This window comes from Dermacentor albipictus, chromosome 1 (assembly GCF_038994185.2).
Source record: "Dermacentor albipictus isolate Rhodes 1998 colony chromosome 1, USDA_Dalb.pri_finalv2, whole genome shotgun sequence".
Lineage (NCBI taxonomy): Eukaryota > Metazoa > Arthropoda > Arachnida > Ixodida > Ixodidae > Dermacentor > Dermacentor albipictus.
The window spans coordinates 23,288,848-23,308,170 of record NC_091821.1 but is presented as its reverse complement, the minus strand read 5'-3'; the positions used below and the strand labels follow the sequence as shown (position 1 = coordinate 23,308,170).

Below are 19,323 nucleotides of genomic sequence, written 5' to 3'. Positions count from 1 at the left end.
GTATAACAGGGGTGTTTTACCAGTACTCATGTACGGGGCAGAAACCTGGAGGCTTACGAAAAGGGTTCTACTTAAATTGAGGACGACGCAACGAGCTATGGAATGAAGAATGATGGGTGTAACGTTAAGGGATAAGAAAAGAGCAGATTGGGTGAGCGAACAAACGCGAATTAATGACATCTTAGTTGAATTCAAGAAAAAGAAATTGGCATGGGCAGGACATGTAATGAGAAGGGAAAAATAATCGAAGGTCATTAAGGGTTTCGGACTGGATTCCAAGGGAAGCATAGCAGGGGGCGGCAGAAAATTAGGTGGGCGGATGAGTTTAAGAAGCTTGCAGGGACGACATGGCCACAATTAGTACATGACCGGGGTAGTTGGAGAAGTATGAGAGAGGCCTTTGCCCTGCAGTGGGCGTAACCAGGCTGTTGATGATGATGATACGTGGGCCGATACCGAAGATAGTGCAATACCGGCCCAACCCGTGGCGGAGGTGAAGCAGGCGTTAAGCATTCTCATACGTGGGCCGCTCCCTAAAATAGTGCAATGCTGGTCCGACCCGCGGCGAAGGTGAAGCTGCTGGGCGTTAAGCACTCCCGATACGTGGGCCGATCCCGAAGTTAGTGCAATACCGACCCGACCCTCGGTGGGGGTGAAGCAGGCGTTAAGCATTCTCATACGTGGGCCGATCCCGAAAATAGTGCAATGCTGGTCCGATCCGCGGCGAAGGTGAAGCTGCTGGGCGTTAAGCACTCCCGATACGTGGGCCGATCCCGAAGTTAGTGCAATACCGACCAGAACCTCGGTGGGGGTGAAGCAGGCGTTAAGCATTCTCATACGTGGGCCGATCCCAAAAATAGTGCAATGCTGGTCCGACCCGCGACGAAGGTGAAGCTGCTGGGCGTTAAGCACTCCCGATACGTGGGCCGGTCCCGAAGTTAGTGCAATACCGACCCGACCCTCGGTGGGGGTGAAGCAGGCGTTAAGCATTCTCATACGTGGGCTGATCCCGAAAATAGTGCAATGCTGGTCCGACCCGCGGCGAAGGTGAAGCTGCTGGGCGTTAAGCACTCCCGATACGTGGGCCGACCCCGAAGTTAGTGCAATACCGAGCGCACCCGCGGCGGAGGTGCAGTTGACCATTAAGGGGCCCAGATACACAGCTTCACTGGTCGTCCTTCTTCACAGAGTGGAAGGGCACTGATATTTTTTTATTCTTAAAAAAAACGATTTGTATGGGCTGAAACATTGCGGGTTCTTCGTCATCACTAAATGCATTCGATCGGTGGACCGATCTGCTGTCTTCGACTAGATGTGTTCATGTTTGTTTCTACGCGTGTGACATCATGCTTGTTAACTTAGTTAGTATGCCTAAGCTTTCAACTTCATACGGCCGATAAAACTACTGCCCTTACTTATTATAGCTGTCCACTAACCTGCTATTGTAATCGATGGTTCGCCTTTCGGGCGAAACTGCGACTTTTTTTTACAATGTAATTAATGGGCACTACAACACTAATACATCAAAAGTAATCTATTTGTCATTATGATATATGCCACCAGACAAAGGCAAAACTTAAGATAACTTCCTTGCGCACATGCGTTAATTGCTTCAAATACTACTTTTTTCGCACGGTGTTAGCGAGTGGGACAGTAACTAATCTCCAAACGGGTGTCATTCAGAAAATTCATTCCAAGCAGATACGCCTTGAAAACACACCGGCTACACATCGTAGATTGCAATATGTACCGTAAATTAAGAAATTCATTAGGAATTTTCTTGAATTAATCGGAAAATGTGTTTCGTTTTCGTTTGGCAGCGGTGCGACACAGCCACACCAGTTGATTTTCTTATCTTTGGAGCTTAACTGCAGCGGCTGGAGACTTTATCTCATGTTTGCTTTTCCGCTTATCAAGATTTCGCCAAGGGACCGTATCACAATTTACTAAATAAGAAATTGACGCCACCACCTGCTATCAGCCTGAATCTACTGCCTTCATACTGAACATGCGGCTACATCAGCCCCACTTGGAACAGCTTTAAAAGGACTCTGCTGCTACCGGGAACGTTTCATTCGGCAGCCGTGCGACACAGTCTTACGGGTTGATTTTCCTGCTCTTTGCCGGTAAGCTGAACCATTTTACTTGTTTTTCACGCCTGTTTCGTTTCGCACTGCTGCCGTAGACAGCTCTTGTACCACTAGCCGAAACTGTTGCTGCCTTTTGTTATTCTCTTGGTGTTACCAGTTGTCTCTTTCAACCCTATTTTCAGTTTCTTTTTGATAAATGTCGCCCTCAAGGGGGAAGCGCGAGGAAACAAATCGACAGTTCGCGACAAGAGCTAGTAAACTACAGAAAGGAGGTCCTTGCTGAATTTAGAAGGCTCAAGAAAAGCGTCCAATACTGTAGCGATACATGTGATACACTGATCTAATGTCACAAAGAAGTAAAAAGAACATATGAAGGACATTGAGTCACATAGAACTAGTAACGAAGCCCTGCAGGAGGAAAACCGCAAACTAGCACAGCGAATCGAAGAACTCGAACGCTATTCTAGAACGAACAACGTTGAAGTTAATAGCTTCCCAGCAGACAGTGAACCTGCTGATTTCGTCATGAGGTTGGTTGAGTTTGTTGGTGAGCCTGTGACAAAAGGCGACATCGACATTTGTCATAAAGTGCCAGCTGCAAAACAAAGTGAAAAAAAAACCTTGTCGTAAGGTTTGCGAGGGTAGAAAAGCGAAATTCACTCCTTGCGAAAGCAAAGAAAACGCGGATTACGACAGTTGTGCTGGGGCACAAAAAAGCTAGTGCTCTGTGCGTAAACGAGCATCTAACCCCACAGAAGAAGCAGATACTTGGCGCTGCGATAGCAAAGAAGAAGTCAGGGGGGTGGAAGTAGCTGTGGACCAGGGATGGAGTTTTCGCACATCGGGAAGATAGCTCCCCTGTACTCCGGCTTATCCGTCCGGTGACGTACAGCTCATGACTGTTTTGTAGTCCTGCGCACTCTTTTGTAGTCCCATGTTTATGTCCTTTATTGTAAATGCGCCATGATGGCTGTTGCAATAGCAAACCTAAAGACACTTCGAAACAAAAACTCCTTATCCTGCCTTCGCCTTAATGTGCGATCAATGGAAAATAAGCATGATAATATAGATTGGCTCATTGATTCTACCGGCGTTCATTTTGACGCCATAATGGTCTCAGAAACTTGTTACACGCGACACACTGTTCCATTTAAGTGTACTGGTTATCAAACTTTTGTACTGAACCGTTCGCAACGGCCGGGCGGCGGCGTGTTGCTGTTCGTTAGTCGCGCACACGAAGTGCAAATTTTAGAGCAATTACCTGTCTCAGATAATGATATATGTGGTTTACTGGCCTCCAAAGGCTCGTTGTCATGTCTTTCATAATTTTTTGAGAGAATGTTAGAACTTGTGTCACAAAATAAGTATGTACTGTTTCGGATTGGTGGCAAGAACATAGATATGTTATCTGTTTCCGGTATTAGTAGTGATTTTTTTGTCAATCCTCACATCTAGCGGCTTTAATAAAGCTATAAATGAGCCGACCCGCATCACTGATAAAACAGACAGCCTTCTTTATCTCTTATTACCAATGCATACAGTCAAATTGTGTCAAGTGCAACACTTCTTTCTGATATTAGTGGCCATCTTCCTATGTTTGCTTTTATTTTTGATGGAAACGAAGCAAAGCGTGAACGAAGCACTCCTATACGCTCGCAGAATGTTGCTGATCGTTCCCTGGAAAGCTTTCGAACAGAAGTTCAAAATCATGATTGCAGCCACGTTATGTTGTATACTGTTGCATATAGCATGCACGAAGCGTTTATGGTGGACTTTAAAGCTATCTATAAACAAAAATTTTCTCGATATCGCACACAGGAGATGTAAAAAATCTTGCAAACCATGTACAAACAGTTATATTCGCAGGCAGGTAAGCTTAAAAACAGCATGTACTGGGAATTTGTGAAAACCAAAGATATCGGCAAATTTAAAGCTTTCAAGTTTCCAAGACAAACTAAAAGCAGCGAAAGAAGAGTATTATCAAGTATATATTTTAACGATGTGGTGAATAATTCCGCTCTGTTCTGAAAGCAACTGAACAGCCTTATAAAACACGCTGATATAACTAACGTTGATAACATTCTCGTGAACAACAGTTCTATCCGCGCAGCAGACCTTTCGAATGTTTTAAATGCTCATTTTGTAGCCGTTGGAGCGCCTGGAAGTTTTACCACGGAAAATACTCCTTCGATTCACAAAAGAGCAAACTTTTATGGCCGCACGGTGTTTTTTCCCACGAGTTAGAATGAAGTTAAAAATTTGTTTCATAGCCTGAAACATTCCAAGTCGCGTGATGCAAATGGCATGCAAATTAGGCCAATCAAATGTATTATGGACATAATTGCGCCGATTTTAGCTGAAATTTATAACTTATCTCTAGAACAAAGTTGCTTTCCGAAGGAAATGCAGATTACAAAGGTGGTAGCAATCTACAAGGGGGAAAACAAAAATGACAAATAATTTTAGCCCACTTTCCATTTTACTGGTAATTTCGAACGGCTTAGAAAAAATAATGCACAAGCAGTTGTATGTTTTTTTTAGACAAACACTCGCTTATCTCGACAGCACAATACGGTTTCCTGGAATGCAAGTCAATGGAATTGGCCTTATTAATACAAAAGGAGTTTATAACTACGCCGCTTGATGTAAAAGAGGTAGCCTTAGGTATATGTCTAGATCTAACAAAATCATTCGATTGCGTTCACCATATTGGACTTCTAGCTAGGCTTGAGTAACACGGAACTCGTGTTCATGCAAACAAGTTTTTGTCCTCCTAGCTCCAGAATCGTTTCAGTACGTTAGCCCTAACTGTTCGAACTCGAAAATAAAACCTATCCCACACAGTATGCCAGAAAGGAGCCTTCTCGGGCCACTTCTTTTTCTAGTTTATATGAATTGATATTTTTTCACAACTCAAAATATTGCTACGAATGAAGAATGGGTTTACTTACAGTGGAAATGGCAGACAATACATGGGACCGTCCGAAACAGCCGATCACTCCGAAAACCTGGCGCCGCCTCTTCTTTCTCTTCCACGCTCTTCCGATGCGGCGTTGCATTTTCCGCCGGGGCAGATGAAGCTCACCGAGCGAGTCAGAGTGCGCGTTGATAGCACGGTTTCAATCGTGCGACGTGCACAACTTGCGTCTTGCGTGAACGGTGGTTAGCAGCCGTCACTTTAGCGATGACATAGGTCACGTCACTCAAGCATTTGAGAATGACGAACGGGCCCGAATACTTGGAGAGAAGCTTTTGGCAAAGTCCCCTTTTCTGAACCGGTGTCCACAGCCACACGAAGTCACCGGTGGCGAATCTGACGGGCAGATGTTGTGCGTCGTAGCGAGCCTTAGCATGAACATGCCACGATAGGGTTCTGAGCCGAGGAAGTCGACGTGCTTCTTCGGCACGACACAATATCTGCGTGACAGAAGCATCGTCGTGAAGTGAAAAGGGAAGTGTGGTGTCGAGAAAACTTTGAGGATGGCGAGCGTAGAGGAGAAAGAAAGGTGCGTGTCCTGTGACTTCATGCTTGGCTGTGTTGAAGGCATACGTGATGAGCGGTAATACAGCATCCGAGTTATGATCCGTTGAGACTTGCATTGAAAGCATGTTGAGTGGGTACGATTGGTGCGCTCGGTTAGACCATTGGTTTGCGGATGGTAAGGCGTGGAATGACGATATTGAGTTCCACAAAGGCGTAGCAACCCTTCCACGACGCAATCCGCCCGCAATAACTTATCACCACACGAGGAGCTCCGTGGCGGAGGATAATTGAATGCAGAAGAAACCCCGAAACATCGGATGCTGTAGCTGAGACAAGTGTGATTGTTTCAGTATAACGTGTTAAATAATCCACGCACACGATTATCCAGCGGCAGCCAGTGAAAGACTTGGGGAAGAGACCGAGTAAATCTATACCCAATTTATTAAAGGTGAAGTCAGTGGTGTAACCGGTTGCAGAGTTCCTGCAGGAGCTGTAGTCGGTTGTTTGTGGCGTTGGCAGACATCGCAGCTGGCGTCATGCTGCTTGGTTGTCTTCCACGATAGAGGCCAATAGAAACGTTGTCGGAGGCGGTGGAGCATACGAGCGAATCCAAGGTGACCGGATGTAAGGTTGTCATGCATGGCTCGAAGTAAAGCAAGATTCAAGCATTTTGGAACGTCGAGCAGTAGTGGAGCACCGCTGTTTGAATAATTCATGTGGTAAAGCAGACCGTCACGAATCAGAAATGGCGTAGCCCGTTCGAATCTGCGGGTCGCATCAATAATCGGCTTTAGTGAAGGGTCGCGCTGTTGTTCGTTCTTGAAGATGGCAAAGACAGGAAAGTCCGATGAGATTGTAGTTAAGTAGTCGTCGAAATCGTCATCATCAGCACCCTCGCTCTGGGAGGGAAGACGAGATAAGCAGTCGGCATCTGTGTGGCACCAACCGCTCTTATAAGCAACCGAAAAGTCGTATTCTTGAAGACGCAAGGCCCACCGAGCCAACCCCCCGGCTGGGTCACGCAGTCCAACGAGCTAGCAGAGAGAATGATGGTCGGTGACAATCTTGAAATGGCGGCCATACAAATAATATCTGAACTTGTGGATGTCGAAAACAACAGCAAGACATTCCAATTCTGTGACTGTATAATCGCTCTCTGCTTTCGTCAAAGTACGACTTGCATGCTCAACGACGTGTTGGCGTCTGGCATGAAACTGGACGAGCACAGCACCAATGCCCACACCCCTTGCATCATTATTCAGTTCGGTGAACGCCTCCGGATCCAAATGGCGGAGAAGTGGCTCAGAGGTGAGCAAAAACTTCAGCTGCTGGAAAGCAGTCTCACACTGAGCGGACCATGTGTAGGAAGTGTCCTTGCGGAGTAGGTCATTCAGTGGACAAGCAAGCTCACCGAAGTCACTAATAAACCTGTGAAAATAAGAACAAAGGTTCAGGAAACTTCAGAGGTATTTCACTGTCTTCGGCTGCTTAAAGTTGCGAACAGCAGAAATCTTTTGGGGATCTGGCTGCACACCGTCCTTGTCGACGAGAAATCTCAGCACAAGGGCTTGACGCTCACCGAAACGACACTTCTTAGAGGTTAAAATTAGGCCAGCCTGTCAGATGCAGTCCAAACCAACGCCAAGCGACTGGTTGTGCTCGTGGAAGTTTCGGCAGAAAATAATCACGTTATCTATATAACACATGCAAATCTCCCATTTGAGGCCACGGAGGATGGAGACCATAAATCGCTCTAAGGTTGCTGTGGCATTACATAAGCCAAACGGCATGACATTAAACTCATAGAGTCCGTCAGGCGTAACAAAAGCGGTCTTTTCTCTGTCAGACGGGTGCATCGGTATTTGCCAGTACCCGGACCGGAGGTCAATCGACGAAAAGTACGATGCGGAGTGAATGCAGTCAACAGCATCGTCAATCCTTGGTAAGGGATACACTTCTTTCTTTGTGACGGCATTCATGCTGTGGTAGTCTACACAAAATCTCCACGAGTTGTCTTTCTTTTTCACTAGTATAACAGGAGCTGCCCAAGAACTGCAAGACTCCTGAATAACGCCTTTCTGCAGCATGGCGTCGACCTGTTCGGCAATCACTTTTCTTTCCGTGGGAGATACGCAATAGGGTTTTCGACCTATCGAAGTCGCTTGCCCTGTGCTGATGCGGTGGGGAATGCAGGATTCCGGCAACATCCGAGAACGCTCGCGTTGAGTAAAATCAAATGCTGACGTGTAGCAGGCGAGCACTTGGTAGGCTGGCACTCCCTGAAGTCGTGCTAGCTCATCTTGAACCACTCGACGCACGATCGAGGCGATGTCATCGCAGGCAGCGACGTCCATACTTGCAACTTTGTTGACGTTGTCCAAGCGCCCGAACTTCGGTAAAATCCTTCGGGTCTTCAGAGCTTCGAACGCGCGACATTGCTGCCTGAATTCGGAAGGAGAGCTCAGGTTTTTTTTTTTCGTTATTAAAAAATTGTAGACGTCTTCAGCGATGCCTTTTAATAGGTGTCCTACTTTGTCTTCATCCGACATATTCGCGTTTGCAATTCCGCATAGCTTGAATATTTCTTCAATATACGTTGTACATGTTTCACCAGGCAATTGGGCTCTGCATGAAAGCGTGTGTTCCGCTTTCTTCGTTTCGGAATTGGAGTCGCCAAAGCAGGATTTCAATTCCTGGACAAAAGTTTCCCGAGTGGTCAGCACGCGTTCGTGATTGTTAAACCAAAGTAGAGCGGTACCGGCGAGAAAAAATGCAACGTTCACAAGCTGCGCTGATGTACTCCCCCCGTTACGCCGGCTTACTCTTTCGTAGTGTCTCAGCCAGTCATCCTCGTCTTCATCTGTTTTACTTGAGAATATACGTGGTTCCGGCGTCCAGTAGCTAGGAGGCTTTGGTCTCTGACTGGCTTGAACAATGCCTTCTTCGATGGTGTTCACTGACCGGCCTGCTTGGTCGTGGGCCATGCTTGTTGGCTCTGGTGGCAGTCCAGCCAGGCGTCTGCTTCTATGAAGATCTTGCAGGACTGGATTGGCCAGGGCGACCAGTACTCAGCACTTTCACCACTTGTTACGAACGAAGAAAGAGTTTATTTGCAGTGAAAACGGTGACGATCATGGGACGATCCAAACGAAAACAGTGAAAACATGGGACGATCCGAAACATCCGATCACTCCGAAAACCTCGCGCTGCTGCTTCTTTCTCTTCCACGCTCCTCCGGGGCGGCGTTACAATATAAAGTATTTTGCATATGCAGACGACACAGCCATTGTTTTTTCAGGGGCACGAGTCCGGCCATTCTTGTTAATTTTGCAAACGTCATGCTCCAGGATACTTTAAACTGGTGCGGTAGAAACTGCCTAAGAATTAATGCTAAGAAAAGACAAGCGACCATGTTTCCCGCAAAGCATAAGGCCCTAAATCTTGAAAACATGTTGTATCTAGACAATGAGGAAATTACAATTTTAAGTGAGATAAAAGCTCTAGCAATGATATTTTCAAAACATTTGCTATGGAACAAACATATCTAGTTTCTTTGCAGTAAGCTAAACTGAATAACATGACTATTATACAGACACCGACATGTCTTCCCAATATTGTGAAGCGATTGTATATAATTCACTGTTTCTATATACATTAAATTATTGTCACCTAGTCTGGGCAACGACATCAAAGCAAGACATCGCCATACTAAAATTATGTAAAAACCCACAATTCGTGCAGTAACAAAAATATTTGCTCCAAAGAACACAATCCTAAATCTTTTTTTTTTAATACAAAGTAATGTTGGTTGAATTTATTTACTTATTTCGTCTGGCGTGTAGGTAGAAATCCGCATTGCAAAAGGGAAATGTTGTTTACGTGAACTTGTTTAACCTGAACCATCGCGCAGTTCCAAGTACTACAAGACATACAGACCTTTGATTGGAACATTTTTGTCGTACAAATTATGCACGACAATCGCTTTCATATAGCATTGCTGCTCTGTTAAACTCTTTGGCTACTAATGTACTAAACCTGGATACTACGTCCACTCGCTCCACTACCACTCATTCATCAATTTATCACAAAAGACCCCTGGATGACTCTTGCTTGCTCTTGTCATATATATATATATATATATATATATATATATATATATATATATATATATATATATATATATATATATATATATATATATATATATATACATATATATGGTGCTTATTTCTTTTTCTCGCCCCCCCCTTTTCCGATTATTTTCTATAGTTTATTTGTGGGATTGTAGTTGTCGACATCTCAGCTTATTACTGTTGCATTTTTTTCTTCTAAATCGAGCATTGTACTCTTTAACTGAACCTATTGCCTACCTGTACATTTTTGTTACTGTATGACAATTTTTATCTCTTCGAAATTTTTTCTGTCTCTCGTACAGTGCCTAGATTTATGTCAAACTACATATGACAGTGCTGCTCACTACCCAATTGTAACACAGGGGGCCAGGCACAGTTAATCTACACCTAAGCAGCTTTTTCCCGCCACCCCCCTTTCTCTTCTTGAGATCAAGAAAGTATGATTTGATTTGATATGTCGTTCCAGTGATGTCCAACCCTCTGAATAATGCAGCTCAAGGACTAAAATTATATCACCTGCAACATGCCATCTTTTACAATTCCGGCAAACGTAAAGTTGATCACACCTATATAGTAACCAATGTGTACAAATGGAAGATGATGTTCGAGGCCAAGTCAGGAGACCTGAGTCATCACCTTTCGCCTCAGCACCATGACCATCATGTATTCACGTATTTTCATTTAAACGCATTGTCATTATCTTATATATATATATATATATATATATATATATATATATATTGGGAGGCAACGTTAAGGCTGTCAGACTCGTCTTTATTGGCCCAAGACGGGGATGATGAGGATGAAAATAGGAAAAGTTGAGCGTATTAATAACGTTTACACTAATTTCTCCGCCCGCGCAAGCGGCCAGCCTGGCCGCGACTTAGCCAAGAAGGAAACGCTCAACGAATCGTTTGAGGCGAGAAACATCAACGATTTCCGAACCACGGTAACGACAGTCCGAAGAAACCTCAACGGGAGTAAGAGGATAGTTCACTGGGGATGTTCTTCAGGAATGAGCTGGGGTCCAAGAAAGTGTGATTGAAACTTCTCACACAATCCGGGTGTACGAATGGGCGTCCGAAGAAGCACTTGCTCTCCCTGCAGGACGAAAGGAGACGCCTCGACGAGAGATGTCGTAACGTTTCTTGCGATCTAGCTGACTGACTTCTGTGTTGAGGCGAGCACATTGGCGACATTCTTCAAGTTTCTTGACGAATTGTTCGGGTATACTGACCGAGGTGTCAGTTGGGGCATTCAAGAATGCGGCGTCGACGGGGAATGTCGGCGAACGGCCGTAAACGAGGTAGAAAGGTTAGGTTAGGTTAGGTTAGGTTCCCGTGGTTCGTACCCGTGGTTCGTTGGATAGCGGTGTTGTGAGCAAACGTCACAAAAGGAAAAAGTTTGTCCCAGCTGTCGTGGTTTCGCCCGATATACATTGATATCATATCTGTTAGTGTGCGATGAAATTGCTCTGTTAAGCCATTTGTTTGAGGGTGGTATGCGGATGTCGTCTTATGAACTGCCCCACAAGCTGAAAGTCTTGCCATTATCACTAAAAAGTACATGAGATGCACCATGACGCAGAATGGCATTGAGAAAGAATGCGGCAACATCTGAGGCCTAACTCGAGCGTGGAAGGGCGGTCTGCGTACCTTGTCACGATACGATAGTTGTCATGATCCATCGATGACGTGATCCATCGATGATGTATGTAAAAATACTGAAGGATATCTACACCGGCTCCACAGCCACCACAGTCCTCCATAAAGAAAGCAACAAAATCCCAATAAAAAAAGACGTCAGGCAGGGAGATACGATCTCTCCAATGCTATTCACAGTGTGTTTACAGGAGGTATTCAGAGACCTGGATTGGGAAGAATTGGATATAAGAGTTAATGGAGAATACTTTAGCAACTTGCGATTCGCTGATGATATTGCCTTGCTTAGTAACTCAGGGGACCGATTGCAATGCATGCTCACTGACCTGGAGAGGCATAGCCGAAGAGTGGGTCTAAAAATTAATCTGCAGAAAACTAAAGTAATGTTTAACAGTCTCGGAAGAGAACAGCAGTTTACGATAGGTAGCGAGGCACTGGAAGAGGTAAGGGAATATATCTACTTAGGGCAGGTAGTGACCGCGGATCCGGATCATGAGACTGAAATAATCAGAAGAATAAGAATGGGCTGGAGTGCGTTTGGCAGGCATTCTCAGATCATGAACAGCAGGTTGCCATTATCCCTCAAGAGAAAAGTGTATAACAGCTGTGTCTTACCAGTACTCACGTACGGGGCAGAAACCTGGAGGCTTACGAAAAGGGTTCTACTTAAGTTGAGGACGACGCAACGAGCTATGGAAAGACGAATGATAGTTGTAACGTTAAGGGATAAGAAAAGAGCAGATTGGGTGAGGAAACAAACGCGAGTGAATGACATCTTAGTTGAAATCAAGAAAAAGAAATGGGCATGGGCACGACATGTAATGAGGAGGGAAGATAACAGATGGTCATTAAGGGTTACGGACTGGATTCCAAGGGAAGGGAAGCGTAGCAGGGGGCGGCAGAAAGTTAGGTGGGCGGATGAGATTAAGAAGTTTGCAGGGACGACATGGCCATAATTAGTACATGACCGGGGTAGTTGGAGAAGTATGGGAGAGGCTTTTGCCCTGCAGTGGACGCAACCCGGCTGATGATGATGATGATGACGACGATGATGATGATTATGATGATGATGATGATGATGATGACGATGATGATGATGATCGATGACCGGCTGCGTAATGGACAGAAGCCCGACCTGGTCTATCCCAACAATGACAAAAGGTCTCACTGATATAGGCTGCAAGAGGCAAGCAGGAGGTGAAGTCGGTCGTTTCCGCCGTTTTCGCTAAACACAAGCAGTGACGTACTTCGCCACAAAAGTAGACATGCCTGGCCAAAAGGAACGGCTCCTAATGCGGTTGTATGCTTTGCGGAACCCATGTGGCCAGCAAATGGGTCGTCGTGAAAGGCTTCGAGGACTTGTGTGCCCAGTGAACGTGGAAGAACAGGTACCCAGCAGTGTCTGTCGGTGTTGTAAATGTAGAGGTGCAGCACGTCTTTTCCGAACTTAAATAGTCGCAATTGTCGATGTAATCTGGCATTCGGTGCAAAAGTTAAGCACAGGCGGTGCATAATGCGTTTGTAGTATGGATCAGAATGTTGACACGAGGCGAATTCAGTGCCGCGACTGGAAGCGTGTGAGTAACTGCTAGCGGTGTTAACGCAAGCGGGGACAGTCTCATCATCAAGGGACGAGCAATGGAGAGACGTGCTCGAAGATAGTAGTGGCAGCGAGGCAGAGCGTCGACATCATGATGTTTTTTTTTCTCTCAAACTTGTACGCAACGTCAAATTCGTACTCTTGCAATCGGAGCACCCAGCGGCCAAGGCGTCCAGACAAATGTTTCAGTGACGACAACCATCATAGGGCGTGATGGTCAGTTACGACATTGAAGTGGCGTCCATAATGGTATGGCCGAAATTTTATGGCCCAAACTACTGCGAGGCATTCCTGTTCTGTTATCGAGTAGTTCTGTTCGGCAGCCGTTAATGCACGACTGGCATAAGCAACAACTTTCTCTCGTCTGGTGGTATCACGCGGTAGAAGGGCAACATCGATCCCATGGCCACTAGCGTCGGTGTGCAAACAAGTTGGTGCGTTATCACCGAAGTGACAGAGGACGGGATCAGATGCTAAGGCTTGCTTGAGGGCTTCGAAAGAATGTTCGCAGTCGTCTGTCCACGTGAAAGCAGTGCCCGATGTCAGCAACTTGTGCAGTAGCGACGCCATGGCAGCAAAATAACTGATGAAGCGGCGGAGGTAGGATGCCAGGCCCAAGAAACTTCTTAATTATTTCTTATCTTCAGGGTTAGAGAACCGAATCACGGCAGCAACATTGTCAGCATCTGGTCGAACACCATTTTTACTGATAAGGTGGCCCAACACGTGATGTTCTTTCTGGTAAAATAACATTTTTTTATGTGTGTTGAGTTGCAGTTCAGCGTTCGAGATGCATGTCAAAACTTCGTCCAACCACGCAAGGTGCTGAAACAAGTTTTAGAAAAAATAATGATGTCATCTGAATAGTACAAACAGGTCTTCCACTTAAGGCCGCATAACACTGTGTCTACCATGCGTTCAAATGTTGCAGGAGCATTACATAAACTGTAGGGCATTGCCTTGAAGTCGCAAAGTCCGTCTGGGGTTCAAATGCTGTCTTGTCCTTGTCCGCCTCGTGCATAGGTATTTGCCAATACCCGGATCGGAGGACTATACTTAAGACATATTCAGCGTCCTGGAGGGAGTTAGTGGCATCGTCGATTGTAGGCATCGGATATACGTCGTTGCGCGTGATCCTATTAAGTGCTCGATAATCGACGCAAGATCGTACAGAGCCGTCTTTCTTCCAGACCAACACAACATGAATCGAACAAGAACTGAACGACGCCAAATGATGCCTCTTTTGAGCATCTCATCAACGTTGTCCGCAATCATTTTCCGTTCAGCCGAAGACACGCGGTATGGGCGGTGGCCTACAATCAAACCGCGTTCGGTTTCGGTGCAATGCACTGCTACGGAAATGCGCCCCAGAAGTTTGGATTGAACGACAAATAAATCGCTGTGTTTCTGCAGTAGGGCCAAAAGGTCTTCTTTCTGCGCTGCAGTTATGTCGCGATTTATCGCGGCCGTTACAGTGGTCGCAGCATGATCGTCAGTTGTGGTAGACAAAGTTGGTGATTCGGTTACTAGCATAAGAGGTTCGGTGTCAGTAAAGCAAGTCACAGCGGTGCTCTGGGAGAGCACAACTGGTGAAGAAGTAATGTTCAGTACAGGGATCAACGCTCTACCGTCGGGAAACCGCACCAAGCTAGGAGCAATGCTACGCCCACCAAATATGCAACGACCGCTCGGTGAAAAAACACATCACCGCTAACAATGGCGACGGAAGTCAGTGTTAGAATATGCTCATTGCCCGGGGTCATTGAATAGTTGGTAGACGTGATGAAACGCAGGTTGTGAGGATCGACATCGGATGAAGATTCCGTGTCCGTCATATGAATAATTCGCTGACGGCAAGATATTAAAGTTGACGCTGAGGACAGGAAGTCATTGCGTGGTTATACGACAACCATACGACAAACAGAATGTGGTGAAGGATGCCATCAGTGAAAACACAAGCAGTGCAAACCCCAGAGGGCTGAATAAGAACTGCATTAGGACAACAAAGGGGAGGACCATTGTATGGTGTCTTCATCTTTCGCAAGCGAGAACACAAGTCAGTACTAATAACGGAAAGCGATGCACCCGTGTCAAGCAAGGCTTCAGTCCGTATACCTTCAACGCATACCTTAGCAAACAGCGCAAATAACGGGACATAGAAAAGGGGCACGCCACATGGGCGCCGTCTTCCTACAATTATGTTTATTGCGCGAGTGCGGAATATATAGGCAGAGAAGTAAGAGTGACAAGAAATACCGTGAAAAAATGAGAAGAATGACATTAGGTTTCACATGGGCAGAGATGTGTTGAATATGCAGACATGCGATTTCCTTGCCTAATAACTGGATGGATAGTGAACTAATGCGTGAAGGACTACATTGGATGGTGGCGAATGCCTCGACAACTTCACGCGTGCGCTGGTCGGCGTGCTTTTGGATGACGGTGACCTTTCTAAAATAGGGGATGTACTTACACGACGTGCAATGCAGAGCAGGATTACTGCTGTATTTTTGTTTTATGTTGTTGGCGTGCTCCCGGAGGCGATCATTGAGGCGGCGTCCCGTTTGTCCTAGATAGGAGCGCCCGCACTTTAAGAGTATTTCATAAACGACTCCAGTGATGCAGCTGGTGAGGGGCGCTTGATGGTTCTTGTCGCAACCTTTTTTCTTCTTTTTTTTCTTTTCTCTTGGGGGGGGGGGGGGCTGTATTCTCGGTTGACCCTTCTGCATAAGGCGACCTCTTACGGGCTTTTGCGCTCACTAAAGGTATGTTTTCTAAGGACCATGAGTCCTTTTGAACATCTTTTTATATATTTTCGTGCTCTTTGTCGCTAACTGTGTTTTCGCAAAATACTACCACGTATACAAATAGATCTGAAATCAGTGCGGCACACTGAACAACTGTTAAACATTCTCACAAACAAAATGCAGTGCATCACGCTTTGAACAATCAGGCTCTCACTTCACGAAGGTTTCAGTTGCCGCTTCCATCGTACCATCGGGATCTCAGTCATTACAGCGCCGCGCATTAAAAAGAAATAACCTGAACGCTGTAGTTTGGCCACATATTGACTAAAATCCGACAAAGGAATTCTTTTAACACTAGCTTACGGCCAGTCGCGCGCCATTTTGAGTGTATTCGCCGGCTTCTTTCACGGTCGGAAAAACTTTTATCTAGCACGTATCGAGCAACAAAAAGCTGTATCGGGAGTTTTTCCTATTGCTCTACAATTTCCTCATTGACACTTTCCATTTAATTATAATAATTGAGGGGTTGATTAATAATTAGGGACTATTTATCTAATACGGCCGAATGCAAAAAAATAATCTGAGCGCCTCCAAGCGACGGCAAACAACATTACCTTGGTTCGGTCCAGCTCCGTGGCATTTGCATATTTTTTAATGTTTGGCTAAAGTTACGTGGGACATCCTTTCGTATGCAATATACGATGCATGCTTGATGCAGTGTTCAGTGAGTGTGAGAGCCATTCCGATAAAAACAAAGCATGCCGGCTTGTAATCACGTGGAGAAGAAGGTTGGTACCAAACTTTCACCACATACGGTTCACCTAAAGTTTTATGCGAGTTTCTGCATGCACATTTAATGTTGGGGTTCCTTACTGAGTCAGAACTATTGCGTTTCAATTCGATCAGTGTAAAGAACACACTTCTATATTTCCACCTTACGGCCTGACAACGCACCCCCAGTGGTGGCTCGGTGGCCGTGGCGTTCCGCTGCTAGCTCGACCTCGTGAATTCCGTCCTGGCCGAAGGGGTCCCATTGCGATGGGGGCGAAATGCACAAACGCTAGTGTGCTCAGAATCAGCTCCACGTTTAAGAACCACAGGTGACCAAGGTTGATGCAGGAGTACCCCACTACCGCGCACCTGATAATGGGATCGTGATTTTTGCTCATAAAACCCCAGACCTGACAACACGTTTATTGGGTGCCGGTCCCGTTAAACATTGAAGCAGATATAAAAGAACTGAAAAAACGCATATTTATTTCGGGATTTTTCACTGCATGTGTAGATATTGTCACAAGCTGTCATGAACCACGCCTGCCGCGCAAACAACCAGATGAAAGAAAGAAGAGAACGACGTGAGCCAAGCTGCCGCGAGACCGCTCTTCAACAACCGCGCCTATCAACCAGATTCATCTGGTTCTGCATTAAAACACCTCGTGTGTAACATTTGGTGGAGCTGTGCGGGGTAACTCCCACGACCTACAACGGAGCCACCAGCACAAGAGCTACGCCGAAGCCGTCGCCTCGCCGGACTTTCGCCGTCGCGCTCAGTCATGGCCACAGAGCAAAATACCCTCACCAGCAGTGCCTCGGCGAGCCCAGTCCCTATCCAGCACTACCGAGAGCCACGCACGTTCTCGGCGAAGGCAGAGGAAGATGTGGATGAGTGGCTAACCCATTACGAAAGGGTAAGCCAATACAATAACTGGAACGCTGCCAGTCAGCTTAGGAACGTTGTTTTCTTCTTGGCCGGCACGGCGTTGGTATGGTACGACAACCACGCGGACATGCTAACTACTTGGACACGCTTCGTTGAGGAAATCAAAAAGTGTTTCGGTGACTCGGACGCAAAGAGGAAACGTGCGGAACTCACATTAGCCCAGAGAGCTCAGGTACCCGGCGAGACTTGCACTACCTACATCGAAAAAATTTTGAAGCTGTGCCGCACCGTCAACCCTCAAATGACAGAGGAAGATAAAGTGGGGCACGTGGTAAAAGGAATAGCGGAAGACGTGTACAACTTCCTCATTGGTAAAGAGAACTTGCACACTGTATCAGAACTGATACGGCACTGCCGTACGTTCGAGGCGCTGAAGACTCGCCGAATTACACCAAAGTTTGGACGGCTGGCCAATGTAACGACTGTAGCAAGTGTTGACACGAGTCCTCTGCTCCCAGACCTTTCGTCCGCCATCCGCCAGATAGTCCGCGAGGAGCTCCAGCGACATGACGAACAGGCACGTTATGCGGCGCCTCGTTGCAGCTCCTCCGTTTTCCGAGACACTTTTCGGGAACCCCCTTCGGCTACTTGGAACCACTCGGTGAACGTCGCGGATCTTATCGGCTCCAGAGACGAACCGCATTACATTACGACCGAACCACCACGCAATGATTCGCCCCCTCAACGCTTTGATCCACGCCCACGCAACTTTCGTCCACGAAGACTCGCCGCTACCTACGACTTTCAAGGGGAAGAGCCTAGTTACCCTCAACCGATGTCTTCGGCAGATTACTTCAATCCGCATTCTGAAGTTCGCCCTTCGCCAGTGTGTTACTGCTGCGGCATGCCTGGCCATATAGCTAGGTACTGTAGCCGACGCCGAGCATCAAACTACGGATCGTCAGCGCCGACTACGCGGTCTAGCGGTCGTACACTGCGCACTCAGTGGCCAGGAGACTCCTCTTCAGGAAGCCACTTTCGAGAGGACCGATGCACCGCCCAGGAGACCTACTTTGGAGCAGAAAGAACCCGGAACCGCTACCGCTCCCCTGCCTCCGACCGTACTCTGACGCCACCACCAGCCTTCCGAGCCTCCCGATCACCATCCCCTCGGCCGCGATTCACGTCACCATCGCCTCGGCGCCGTTTCGTGTCGCCCCCGCCGGGAAACTAGCCAGCGCGGCCGATGGAGGTGAGGTCGCTGGAAAATGTGTGCTGCCGACTCAACTGCCTCCAACTATTTTCATGCTAAAGAATAAGGTTCATGTACTGATTGATGGGGTCTCCACAATGGCTTTAGTCGACACGGGAGCAACTGTCTCGGTCATGAGTGTGGGGTTTAAAGGCCTTCTGGGACGCAAGGTTATGTTTCGTTGGGACCAGTGCACAAGTTTCCGTGGAGTCAGTGGTGAAGCATTATACCCGGTTGGTGTGTGTAACGTGGATGTGTCTTTGGGTGGGAAAGTTTTTAATGCAGAGTTTACTGTTCTTCCTCGCTCCTCGCATGACGTGATTCTGGGGATCGACTTTTTGCAGTTGTGTGGTGCGAATGTTGATTGCCGGACGGGAGAACTCAGTGTCGACACCAGTGTTTCACCTGTGCTCTTTGAAGGTGAAGCTTGCCCGGAGAGTGTGATGTGCGTGTCTGAGGATACAGTTGTGCCCGCCTTATCCGCGATGCGTGTTGCCGTCGCCTGTTCATCTCCGACTCCTGTCTCGTTCGATGCTGCAGTGGAACCTGTACATCGGAACTGCCTCAAGAAAAACGTATTAGTTCCGCACTGCGTGGTCTCAGTGACCAATGGATGCGCGGGGCTGTGGGCGCTAAACTGTTCCTCTGAAGCGGCAGTGCTACCTCAAGGCCTAAAGATTGCCACGTTTCCGACAG

The 19,323-nt window shown here is 46.8% G+C and overlaps 1 protein-coding gene and 1 long non-coding RNA gene across 3 annotated transcripts in view; one reads left to right on the top strand and one right to left on the bottom strand.

Annotated features, from left to right (window-relative positions):
- The window catches only part of LOC135920469 (phosphate-regulating neutral endopeptidase PHEX-like), a 52,908-nt gene that overhangs the window by 26,563 nt on the left and 7,022 nt on the right, over positions 1-19,323 (bottom strand). The window lies entirely within an intron of this gene.
- LOC135920472 (uncharacterized) overlaps positions 2,003-19,323 on the top strand; it is a 252,501-nt gene continuing 235,180 nt past the window's right edge. Inside the window, exon 1 of the long non-coding RNA XR_010570261.1 lies at positions 2,003-2,126. This is a non-coding gene — a long non-coding RNA (uncharacterized lncRNA). The remainder of the gene's footprint in view (positions 2,127-19,323) is intronic.